Consider the following 11,686-nt stretch of genomic DNA (forward strand, 5'->3'; position numbering starts at 1 on the left):
TGGCCCATAGCAGCTGCCTGACTTTGACTGCATTTCATCCCTTGGGCGTCGAGATCAGTGCTCCAGAATGGCACAGGAGTTACTGCCAAGCCAGGGGAGGGAGAGAGCCGGGTTCGAGTGGCGCGGTTGGTGGCAAATAACCCAGAGGTGAGGCTGGCAGGGCTTTAATGAAAAGGCTGAGGGAAGAAGCTAGTGGGGAGGATACTTTCCTCTGCAAGGATCTATTAGGAGCAGCTAGATAACACCGGTGATAGCGCTGGGAGGACATGGGTTCAGATTTTGCCTCGGATGTTTCCTGACGGCATGGCCTTGGACAAGTCCCTTAAACCCATTTGCCTAGCCATTGCCCTTCTGCCTGAAGAGTCGTTATTAGGACAGAAAGCAAAGGTTTTAAAAAACCTAAGAAAGAGCCAGTTGGTAAACCAAATCCCTGTTTCTGGTCTCTAATTGCCTCCCACCCACCCCTGCCCCTGCTTCCTGAGCCCATCTTACGTTACAGAGGAGGACCCGGGTCCGAACCCTGGGAAGCAGCGGGGCAGAAATGCTGCTCGGTGGGGGAAGGGCAGTCGCTTCCCATGGCGGGCCTCCATCCCCCGCCCCAAGGGTTCTCGCTGTGGCCCTTGACTCCTCTGCGTCACCCTGATGGCGGGCCCATTTGTCAGTGGCTGCTCTGTGCCCGACACCACGGCCAGGTCAGGCTCCCATCCTGCCCTTCTTCCTACGGGCAGCCTAGGCTGGGTTACCGCCACCCAGGGCACCGCGGTGACCTCAGACTGGCCTCCCTGCCTCCAGCTCTCCCTTCTCAGTCCCTAGACAGCCACTATTTGCCGCGTGTGGGGCCCAGTGCTGCCAAAGCGCCCCGGCTGGAGGCTCAGGCCCTGCAGACGCTGCCTCCCGGGGGTTCTGGGCGAGCTGGCCTCTGCAGCAGCTTTGGCCTCCTTCTCCAGGCCTGCAAAGGGCCCCTTCTCGCTGCAGCCCCCCGCCTGTGCCAGGGTGCCAGCCGAAGGCTTCGGCTCGGGGCATGCTGGGTGATCCGCTCTAGAGGGACGGCGCCCATTCGCTGTCAGACAGGCCAGGCCAGTGGACGTGGGCGCCGGGCGGCGCGGCCCTCTCTGAACCCCTCCCCTTCTGGGAGAGGTCGGGGCTGGGCCACGGGGTCCCCTCCGCCTGTCCGTGGCCGCCGCGGAGCTGCCCCAGAGCTCCGGCTAACCAAATGGGACGGAGGCCTTAGAAAAGGCCCGGCGCCGCAGCGCTGAGACTACGGGGAAAGCTTCCGCACCAACGCAGGGGCTGCACCAGCCCGAAAGGGGAGCCCCGATGGGGAAAAGCTCTGGGTGCGAATGTGCTTTCCGGGGAGCCTGCGGCTTCGAGGCAGGGGAGCGGCGGGTGCAGGTGTGTGCAGGGCCAGGAAAGCTCGCCACCGAGGGCCTGCCACGGCGTCCGAGTCCCGGAAGCCGCCCTTGCCCGGGCTTCCGCGTGTGTCTGCACACATGCGCCTGGCGCGCGTTGTGAGGCTCCGCCTCCCTGGAGCCTGGGAGGCCCCGCTTGGGCCCACACAGGAGGGACGAGGGAGCAGAGGGGAGGCTGAGTCACGGGCCCTCCCCTCCCCCCACCCTCCGAGGCATTCCTGGCCCAGCTCCGGGGACTATTTCCTCCTCCTGTTCTCGGCGGATTTGGGGTGCGGCTGCCTGGGGATGGGCTGGGGTGAGCCGAGGGTGGGGCTCGGCCCTGGCCTTGTGCGTCGTGTCCGGCGTGGCCCCGTGGGGCAGCTTCCGGGGGGCACTTTGACGCGGGTGACCAAGCCGGCTCTCCTGCTTCCCAGGAGAGACGAGATCTTCCCCGACCAGGCAGCCGGGCCTCAGTTTCTCTTCTATTTCTCTACCTCCATTCCGGCTCTCCCTCGGACTGTTTGGGGAGGGGACGCCGCGGAAAGGACCACAGAAAGGACTGGGGAGAGCGGCCTGTCCTGGGGCGTCGGGGCGGGCGCAGCGGCCGAGGGGAGCGGGCTGCGCGGGGAGGGAGCAGGGCAGGGGGTCGGCGGGTGGGACCGAGCGAGACAACGGCGGGCCAGGATGCCTCCACCAGAGCCACCTGGGGAGGGCGGGGCGTTGGGATCCCGGGATGGGGGGGGGAGCGCCCAGACCCTCCCCTGCTGCGTGAGGATCCCGGATCCCCGTGTGGGCGGGGCGGGAGAGAATGCCCGGGGCAAAGGAAGCCCCCCCCACCCCGGGGTGCGTCTGGGCTGGGCCGAGGCAGTGGGGGGTCGGGGCACTCGCTGCATTCGTGTCCCAGCCCTCCCGCCAGAGGGGTTGGGGGCTCCTGGAGCCAAGGGGGGGAGGGGGTCCTGGGAGGACTGCCCGGAGGCTGCACATTTGGCCACGTGACTCTGGGCCTCAGTTTCTCCCCAAACCTTCCCTCGGGGCCCCTCCAGGAAGCCGCTCAAAGCTGGCCTCCTCAGCCCTGTGTGGGCCTCACTCCTTTGCCAGGTGGCCCCTTCCTTCTCAGGCTCCCCACAGAGCTAACCAGGTGTTCTGCTGGCCGGCCCGAGGGTCTGGAAGCCCCCTCCAGCCCTCCCCACCCTGTGCGGGATCCACCCAGGGAGGATTAGGCGGGTACTAGACGGGAGGCCGAAGTGCTCTGCTGCCGCCGGGGCCCTGCGCGTCTGACTGTGCGGAGCTTTCTGACTGGGGCAGGGCAGAGCAGCTGAGCAAGGAGCCCAGCCCCCGCTGGACGGTGCCAGGGCACAGCTGCGCCAACGGAACAGAAGAATTCTGTTCCCAAACGCCTGCAGTCATCCCAGGCCTCCGGAAAATCTTGCCTCACACAGAGGCAGCTTTCTTCCCTTCTGCTGGAAAACCACTCGGGTGGCCGGCGTGGCTGCGTGGCTGCGTGGCTGGCGTGGCTGGCATGGCCCGGCTTGGCGGCGTGGCCCGGCGTGGCCGGCCGCCTCTCCCTGGGCCCTGCAAGCTCCCAGGACCCCTGGAGCCCAGCAGAGCGTGAACAAGGCCACGGAGCCTCTGGGGACAGCCTCGGGCCTGATTCCACGGGGCAGGGGCAGCCTGGGAGGAGAGGGGCCTCCGCGGCCCAGGGAGCCCAAAGTCAGTGTGGGGAGAACCAGGCGCCACCCAGCCTCCAGGGGCTGTTTGCCCCCCCCCAGGTGACCCTGGAGCACTACGGGGGGCTTGGCTCACTGATCTCTGGGCATCGGGCCCAAAGCCGGCCAAGAAGGTCGGATTCTGTGCCCGGAACTCTGAGCTAAAAATCAGTAAGTAAAAGAGAGGACAGCCTTCGGGAGGGAGCGCAGCTGTGCTCCTGGGTTCGAATCTTGTCCTCAAACGTTTTCTTCTCTGGCAATCTTGTGGCCTGAGGCATTTGGAGGGCTTCTCCCGGGGTGGCACCCAAAGGTGGGCACCTGCTCGGGGAGGTGGAATCATGGCACTGGGCGCCTGCAAGCCCTTCTCCAGCCCTGTCTTAGAGGCCTGGCCTAGGGCAGGGGCCCGGACAGAGCACTCTCCTTTGAACCTCTTCCCTGCCAGCTAAGAGTCGATGCCATGGTTTGGTTCCAAGGCTGGAGAGAGAAGGGCCAGGCGGTGGGGACCAGGTGACGTGTTCAGGGTCACATAGGGGCACGCTTGAACCTAGGACCTCCCGGATCTGAGCGCTTCCTCCCTCCCTCCCTCTCTTCCCCTCTGCTGTTGGCGACAGCCCCCGCCTCATCCACAGCCCCCAGGCGGCTCGGTGGCCCAGGTGCGACCACTGTCCCCTCTGGGGGCGAGGAGAGCTGAAAGCTTTGGGAAACTCTGGGGGGTGGGAGTCCCCTCCACACGGGCCGATTGTGGGGCTGCCTCCTGCCTTTTTAGCATCTCCCCAGGCCAGTCCCTTCTCCTCAGCCTGTAAATGGGGTCTGCGCTCTCTCCCTCCCTGCCCTGCCCCTGCTGTTCCCCTGAGCTAAGCCCCCCTCCCTGTGCTTCCAGGCTTTCCCCTCCTTCCCCGTTAGCGACGGTCTCCTCTGCCTGTCCTCCTGGCCCGCTGGGCTGCCTTGGATGTGGCCCCCCTCTGGTCCCTTGACTTCGATGATGTCTGGCCACCCCCCTCCTCTCCTCCTTCGGGGAGCCCACATTCGCCCACGCCGCACAAGGGGCCGCCCCCCTAGGCTCTGCCGCTGGCGCCCTTCTCTCTCTACCATCCGTCCCCACACCCCCTTGCCCAGCTCCCAGGTTTCATGGATCACCCCTCTGGGTCATGCCCACAGAGATGCCCAGGAAGCCTTGTCTGGGGGGGCTTTCCCCAATGCCAGACACTGCCCTGGCATGCAGGCCCCCCGGCCCCAAGGCCACGATCCCTCCACATCTGGCGTGCTGGCCTCCGCCTCGCTCTCATTTGGGATGATGGGACGACGCCCCGGAAAGTGACTGGACGTGAGGGAACGAGGCGGCGCCGTGGGAAGAGCACAGACCTGGCGCTCCCAGCCTGGTCCCAGGCCTTCACCCAGGAGAGGGCAGAGTCCTCGGCCAGCCGCCCCCCACCTGGCTGTCCGTCCTCTGCCCCACCCCAAGGCGGCGGCCATTCTGTAAGCCAGCCAGAAGCGTTGCTGGGTGGGCCAAGCAGGAATCTGAGAGTGTGAGTGTGTCTGTGTGTGACTGTAAGTGTACGCGTGTGTATATGTTAGTACACATATGTGTGTGTGACTGTGCATGTGTATGTGAGTATATGCACGTGTGTACGTGTATGTGAGTCTGAGTAAGGGTGAGTGTTTATGGGAAGGTATCTGTGTACATGTATGTGAGTTGTGAAGCTTGGATTTGTCTCTCCCCTGATGGTGACAGTGAAGATACTGAGCTCTTCCTTTAGAGTGAAGCTAGAACTGTAAGCTACAATCTGTTTTTAGGTTTTAACCACAAAAAGGTGTTAAGTAACTACAGAAGGTGAATTTACCAAAAGAGGATTTAAGTAACCCCAAAAGATAGAATCTAACCAGAGAAGGTGAGAACTAAAGAATGGGCAGTCCTGGAGGAAAGCGTCTGCTGTGATTGGTAGATGTGAAAATTTGGAAGAGGCGACACAAGAGGAAAACGTCTTTAAATAGAGGAAAAATATCTGAAGACGGACATTCTGAGAGTCAGTCACCTGGGCTTGGACTCCGAGCTGGAGGGAAGACGGACATGCGTTCAGATATTCGGGCACTGACTCGGAGGAGCGACTGGAAGACCAACACACAGATTTCTTTTTAGACTGTCACCGTTGGTGAGTGAAAAGGCTGACTTAGTGGACTTGATTTTCTCTTCCCCTGGATGGGGCTTAGAGATTCTAACTGGTATCAGAAGAAGCCAGAGTTCTCTCTCTCTCTCTCTCTCTCCCTCTGTGTCTCTCTCTCTCTGTGTCTCTGTCTCTCTCCCTCTGTCTCTCTCTCTCTCCCTCTGTGTCTCTCTCTCTGTCTCTGTCTCTTTCATTCCTTAATATCTTCCATCTATTGTAAATATTGTAAATAAACTACCATAAATTCTATTTACTTTAGTAATTCATTTTGGGATTTAGAAATGAAATCCCTGATGACCACCTAATTAAATATATTTCAGTCTCAACCACAATTAATTTTAACAGAGTATATGTATGTGTCTGAGTCAGTGCATGTGTGAGTGCCTTGGGGATGGGGGCAGCTGTGCCAGTGTGGGTAAGGGGGGCTGGGCTGAGACTGTGCCCTGTGGAAGGTCCCTGGGATTCCCCATCCGGCTCAGTGGAGCCCAGGGGGGCAGAAGGGGTGGACCTTGGCACTTCCTGGGCTGCAGAGGCTGCCTTCCTGCCAACAATCAATCACCAGAGCAGACAGGCAGCCTTCTTGGATTACCCAGCAGGGGGGCCCCTTCCCATCTGGCTGGGCTTCACTCAGCTCCCCAGACAGCTTCTGTGACTCACTTGGTCCTGTGGAAACAATGGTGGCAAAAGAGCGAGTGGCCAGCCAAGGCCAGTCCTGTGTTCTTCCCTGGCCCCAGTTTCCCTCGCTGCTGCTGAGGGTTTTCTGGGAAAGGCTGAGCAGGAGGCCAGGGAGTAGGAGGGCTGCCTAGCCCCAAGCTGCATCCTGACCCCCGGCAAGTGGCTTCACTGCTCTGACCTGGGAACTGGGGACACTGATGCAGAACTAGGGAGGGGCATCACCAGGGTCAAACCACCTGGAGCATCTCCCCCTAGTGGTCTGGAGGGCTTGACTGCTCCCCCCATCCCACCACAAGGGACATCAGCATGGAACCCCTTTCCTGGGCTCTCTCCTTGCCCCCTTCTTGCACAAGGGGTGATTTAGAGGGGGCAGCGAAGAGGGGCTGCTGGGTAAGCTCAGAGGATGAATGCCACCTGGCCAGAGGCTGGCACTTCGGCTCCTTGTTGGCATGAGATGTTCTAGGTGGCACTGTTAGTGCCTGAGGGTGCCTGGCAATCTGATCAGGCACTCCCCAAGTTCAGGCAGACCTCACAGTAGAGCCTCAGTGGGACCAGGTCATCATGGTGCCCACTGAATGCCAGCAGCTGTGCCCTCTGGGTCCTGGAAGTTTGACCTCATGCCGTGGGCCCCTGGGTGTTGGCTTGGCTGTTTAACGGAGTGCTACTGACCATGAGAGTTAACTGGCATTCATTCTAGGGGGGCTGTCTCTGACCTGTGGCTGGTTGCTCCCAGGGCTCACGGAGCCCCTCTCTGATGCACATCTCTCCTTTGAGGCCCTGAGGCCAGGGAAGGGATGGTGGGGATCTGGGCCGCCCTTCCACAAGTGGGGCAGGGTCTCTTGCCATGTCTCTCCACCTCAGACCCTGGGCTGGGGCCACAGAGCCACTGAGGGCTCCCGTAGGCCTTGGCATGTGCCCATAGCTCCTGGGCCAGTTCTGGATGCCTCCTAGGGACAGATGGCAGAGAAGGGAGCTAGCTGATGCCAGGGGGTCCTGTGGTCACTGGTTAACTGTCCAGGGAACCCTGCAGCCCAGGGGTGGAGACAGTTCTAGGCCTGGGGCGGCTCACGGCCAAGGGTCCTCCAGTTTTTTGTGACGCACTTGACTCTCCCACAAAGAGATGAAGATGCCAATCTCTGGGGCTACTGGGAGGCTCCTGGGGTGACTGGGCTGCCCCCAGGGGCAGAGTGGAAGGCTTGAAGACACTGGCTTAGGAGACCTTCCTCCCAGTTGGAGCTGTTCCTGAGGGAGTTGGGCTGGCCTAGAGACTCCCTCCCACCCATGGGAGACTTCAGGCAGGACCTGGGTGATCATCGTCTTGGACTGGGACGGCCCGGAGGCTTCTGGGGTCCCTTCCCATCACCTACTCCAGGGTCAGGTCCTGCTGGGGACCCGCCAGGCTGATTCAAAGGCCCTCAGGCCAAAGGTCAGACAGTCCAGTGAGCAGGGAGGGGGAGGCACAAATGGAGAGGGACGAAAAGGAAAAAACAGACGCCTCCCACCCTGGGCTGAGGCAGCTGGGAGCTGACCTCAGGAAGCCGAGAGAAGGATGAGAAGAGAGCAGGAGGGGAGGAGCACCTCCCACCTCTGGCCACCCATCCTGTGTCCTGGGGCCCCCTGAGCAGAGCAGCCTGGGATTCTGGGAAGCTGGGAGTGCATGGCCTGCCTCAGCCCAGGGCTCCTGGCCAGGGGAAGGAACCGGCCACTTCCAGGGTTTGGGGAGCTACTGGAGTGGAATTCAGTGGGGTAAATCCTGACTGGGGAGGTTTGGTCACTTCGGGGAGAGAGGAGAGTCCTGAAGGGGACCCAGTGGAGGAGGCGTCCCGGAGAGTTTTGCCAGGCAGGGCAAGGCTTCACTCCCTCCCTGGGCTTGGGGAGGAACCGTGATAGAGAGAGCCAGAACGGGCCCAGACACGGAACCCGGATCTGGCTCATCTGGATCCGGACGAGCGAATGTGCCCAGTCCCGAGAAGGTTAAGGGAAGAAAGGCCGGGGCCGGGCTCTGAATCCTGGACCCGTGAGTGTGAGCACGAATCTGGGGGCCCCCATGTTTTCCCGGCTTTGAAGGGTTTTCGAGGGCCCCTCCAGTCCTGGGACTTGGGAGTACCCCCCCCCCAGTTTCAGGTGCCCTCCCTTTATTTGCTGCCAGGCTGCTCCCTCTGAACTTCTCCACCAGGAGCCTCCTCTCCCTTCTCAGCTGCTTCCGGAAGGCAGGGGTTGGCGCTGCTTAGATTTGTCTCCTAACCCTTAGCACACAGTAAGGGCTTCAGAGACGCTTTGTGATCATCTCATTGGCCCTAGAAGGCCAATGTGGAGATATGAAGCGTGTCAGAGGCTGAGAGGAGGCAGAAGGCTGGGAGAAAGGAGGACGGCTTTGAGGCTGAGGATCAGGGGGCAATGGAGCACTTTATCAGGATATCTGTCCATGTCATCCTCCTCCCTCCTTATTTCTGTCTTTCAGAATTCTTCTCTCCCTTCAAGGCCCAACTCGGATGCTATCTCCTCAGAGAAGCCTTCCATGATTTCCTGGAGGTAAGGCTTGGCTTTCAGATGTTCCCCACAGATGCCACCTGCTCTGGGGGGACGGGCGATTGTGAGGTGGCTGCCCTAATCCTTGGAGAAGGAGGACTTTCCGAGGTGGAGATGAAGTGTTCCAGCATGTGGCTGTGAGGTGGGAGAGGGCCCCTCTGGGCAGCAGCCTGCTGGCTTTGGCTTGGCTGGCATCGGATGGAGGAGGGCTTCGGGCTCCTGGCTGGGGCATTTGGGTTGTGGGCAATTGTGGAGCCACCAGAGGGTTCCAACAGGGCACTGCCATGCGCAGATCAGTGCCATCTTAGGAGGCTTGTTTGGCAGCCGGGGGAAGGCGGTTTGGGGATGGGAGGAGAACATGGCAGCTGCTGGGGAGCCACGAAGGGGGTGATAAGCCCTGTTCTCTAGCCATTGCCCAAGTCCCTTTCCCAGGCTAATGGGCTTGTCTGGGCTGCCAGGAGCTGGTGGCTTGTGGACAGGCTCTGGAGATGCCCATTGGAAGGAAGGAAGGGAGGGAGGGAGGGAAGGAGGGGGCAGACAACTGGCCAGTGATCAGAAAGGACCCAGAGGGCACAGAGAAGGCCCAGACCCCAGCTGGCTCCTGGCCAGGCTGCTTGGCTGCCATGATGTTGGCTCTTACCCTTTCTGCTTCTCTAAGTGCTTTTGTCCTGGAGAATCACCTGCTCCCAGGCTCACCCCCGGGGGGGAGGGGAGGCATGGCAAAGGGGCTGGGAGAGGGGAAAGCTTGGGAGACCTTCTCTGATGCTCAGACGGAAGGAGGAGCTCAGCCCTTCCTCTAACTGAGGCCAGGCTGAGCATCTATCTGAAAACCAGACCAGTTAGGCCTCGCTGGGCCAGGCAGCTGCCCACTTCAGCTGGGTTCTGGGTCCAAGGCTGCTGAGCAATGGGGTGGACATGGGGGCACCCCTCCTTGCAGAGTGTGAGCTGCGCCATGTGCTTGTCTGGGGGCAGAGGTCCCGGGTCCCAGGACTCAGGGGCTGGGCCTGGCTCTAGGACTCAGTTTCCTCATCTCTAAAGTGGGGATAACTACCCTGAGCATGGGCTGAGGCAGGGGGATGAGGCCGCCCCCGACCCTGAGAGCAGAAGCAGGTATGATGCTGACGATACGCAGAATGGAGATTTTCAAGTGGTTTTGCTACTTTTACTCGAAATCAGAAGAGCCCCAGGAGATGGGTTCAAATCCTGGCTCAGCCTCTCATTTCCTGCATGATCCTGGGCCAGGCCTTGGTCTCTGGCTGGACTTAAGAAACACCAGCTCCAGGGCCTGCGCCATCTGGTCTTGGGAGTCAGGAGGCCTGGGCCTCAGTGTCCTCATCATGAACGTATGCCTGGATGGTCGCCAGGGTTCCTGCCTGGCGTGCTGGTGATCCCCCCCAGGCAGCTCTGGGGGCTTTGCTGGAAGGAAAACCAGGGGAGTGTGGCGAGCCAGCAAGTCTGGGCACAAAGAAGTCGAGCTGGCACGACGCCTTCTAATTGCTCTTTCATTGTGCTGATGAGGCCGTCCTCTGGGTGAGCAGCTGCTGCTGACTCGACAGCAGCACCTACCTGCCGGTGCTTGGGACCCTCGGGGAGCTGGCTTTTCTCTGCCCTTCTTCCCTAGGACTGTGGAGAACAGCCAGGGCCCTCGTGGGGGAGCCCAAGGGGGAGGGGGAGGGCTGGCTCACATGGGGTAGGCGGGGGGCACTTTCAGAGAGAGCTGGGACTGAACCCGAGTCAGTCAGAGCTCTTTGCTGTGTGCCAGGCAGGGGCAGCTCTTGGGTGTCCCAGGGAGCCGAGTCTGGTCTCGTGCCGTCCCATCTTCTTGTCAGGGATTTGCCACGTCAAAGAGGGCAGTGGGATTAGCCCGTCCACCAGGCTCTGAGAGACGGCAGCCTGGATGGTGGAGTCGGGATCCCAAGAGAGCCAGCCCCAGCGCTGGGCTCCCAGCCACCAGCTGCTTGTCATCAATGCAAAGTCTTCCCCCGGCCCAAATAATCAGCTGCCTCACACAAGCTGAGCCAGCAGCTCCCGCACAGCTGGCTCCCCTGAAAGGGAGCCAGGCAGGCAGGCTGCTCTGTCCTGTCAGAGCCCCAAATGGGGGGCCCCAAGCTCAGTTCTGAATGTCGGCTGGGAGCAAGGGGCGTAAGGAGTCAGAGTATTTGGGGATAAACACCTGAAGGACAGGGAAGGGCCTGAGTCTGGGTGACTGAAGGCACTGGGGGTGTTTGGTCTGGAGAAGAGGGCTGGGGGGTCTCTCAAGCAGAGGGGGAGACGCTGGTCCGAATTCTGCCCATTGCAGCACCAGAGCTGAAGCATTTGCCGGGAAGAGAGGGGCACGATGCCATTCACCTGTGTCTCCCTGGGTTATTCAGGAGGAGATGGCCCCAAGGAAGTGTCCCGAGTGTCTGCTCCCTCTTCTGCTGTGGCCATCGGGTCCGGTGGCAGCCAGACTCAGCCTGACCTGGGGCCCGTATATGCCACCAGCCAGTACCTGGGTCCAGAGAAGGGCCATGGGCTCCTCCATCTCTTTGGAAGAACAGAGATCCCTGGTGGGGCTGACAGTGAGTGAGCGCAGGCTGCCAGGAAGCTTCGTCTCGACCGGCAGGTCCCTGCTGCCCTCTGGACGATTGCCGTCCCTCCCCTGCCACGGGGGAGCCCTTCCCAATCCATGAAGACAGCGCTCGGGCCCCTCCAGGCCACACATGCTGTCCCTTCTCCCAGGCTGAGAGCCTCAATGATTCCCTCGGCCAGTCACTCAAATCCCGAGGACTTGTGGGGTCACTTGGCCAACAGGGAACCTGCCGTGGCCCGCCTCACTTCGGGCAGCGGCTTTTCTCATGGAACCCCTCCAGGCCTGTAGGTGCAGAAGGGACTCGCTGCCATCGCTGGTGTTTCCCCCCCGAGAGCAAGGCCACGTCTGGGAAACCTTCTGGGTGGCTTCACGGTGGCCAGTGGCCTACGTGGGCTCGGCTGCCAGAACCGAAGTGCAGAGTTTTCGTATTTCCACATTCCTCTCCTTTTCTCCTCCGCTGATGCCACAGGGTGGCCTGGAGAGGACCCCGACTCTCACAGGCTCTGCAAGCACCACCCAGGCTCTGACAAGTCTCGCTGAGGGGGGAAGGTTTTCAGTAGATGCCCAGAGGCTGCCTGAGGGCTGGGGTTCGAGGCCAGTGTGCCCAGCGAAGGGCCTGACCCCCGGGGAAGAGCCTTTAAACCACAACAGCTC

The sequence above is a fragment of the Monodelphis domestica genome, chromosome 8, assembly GCF_027887165.1.
Source record: "Monodelphis domestica isolate mMonDom1 chromosome 8, mMonDom1.pri, whole genome shotgun sequence".
NCBI classification, from domain to species: Eukaryota; Metazoa; Chordata; class Mammalia; order Didelphimorphia; family Didelphidae; genus Monodelphis; species Monodelphis domestica.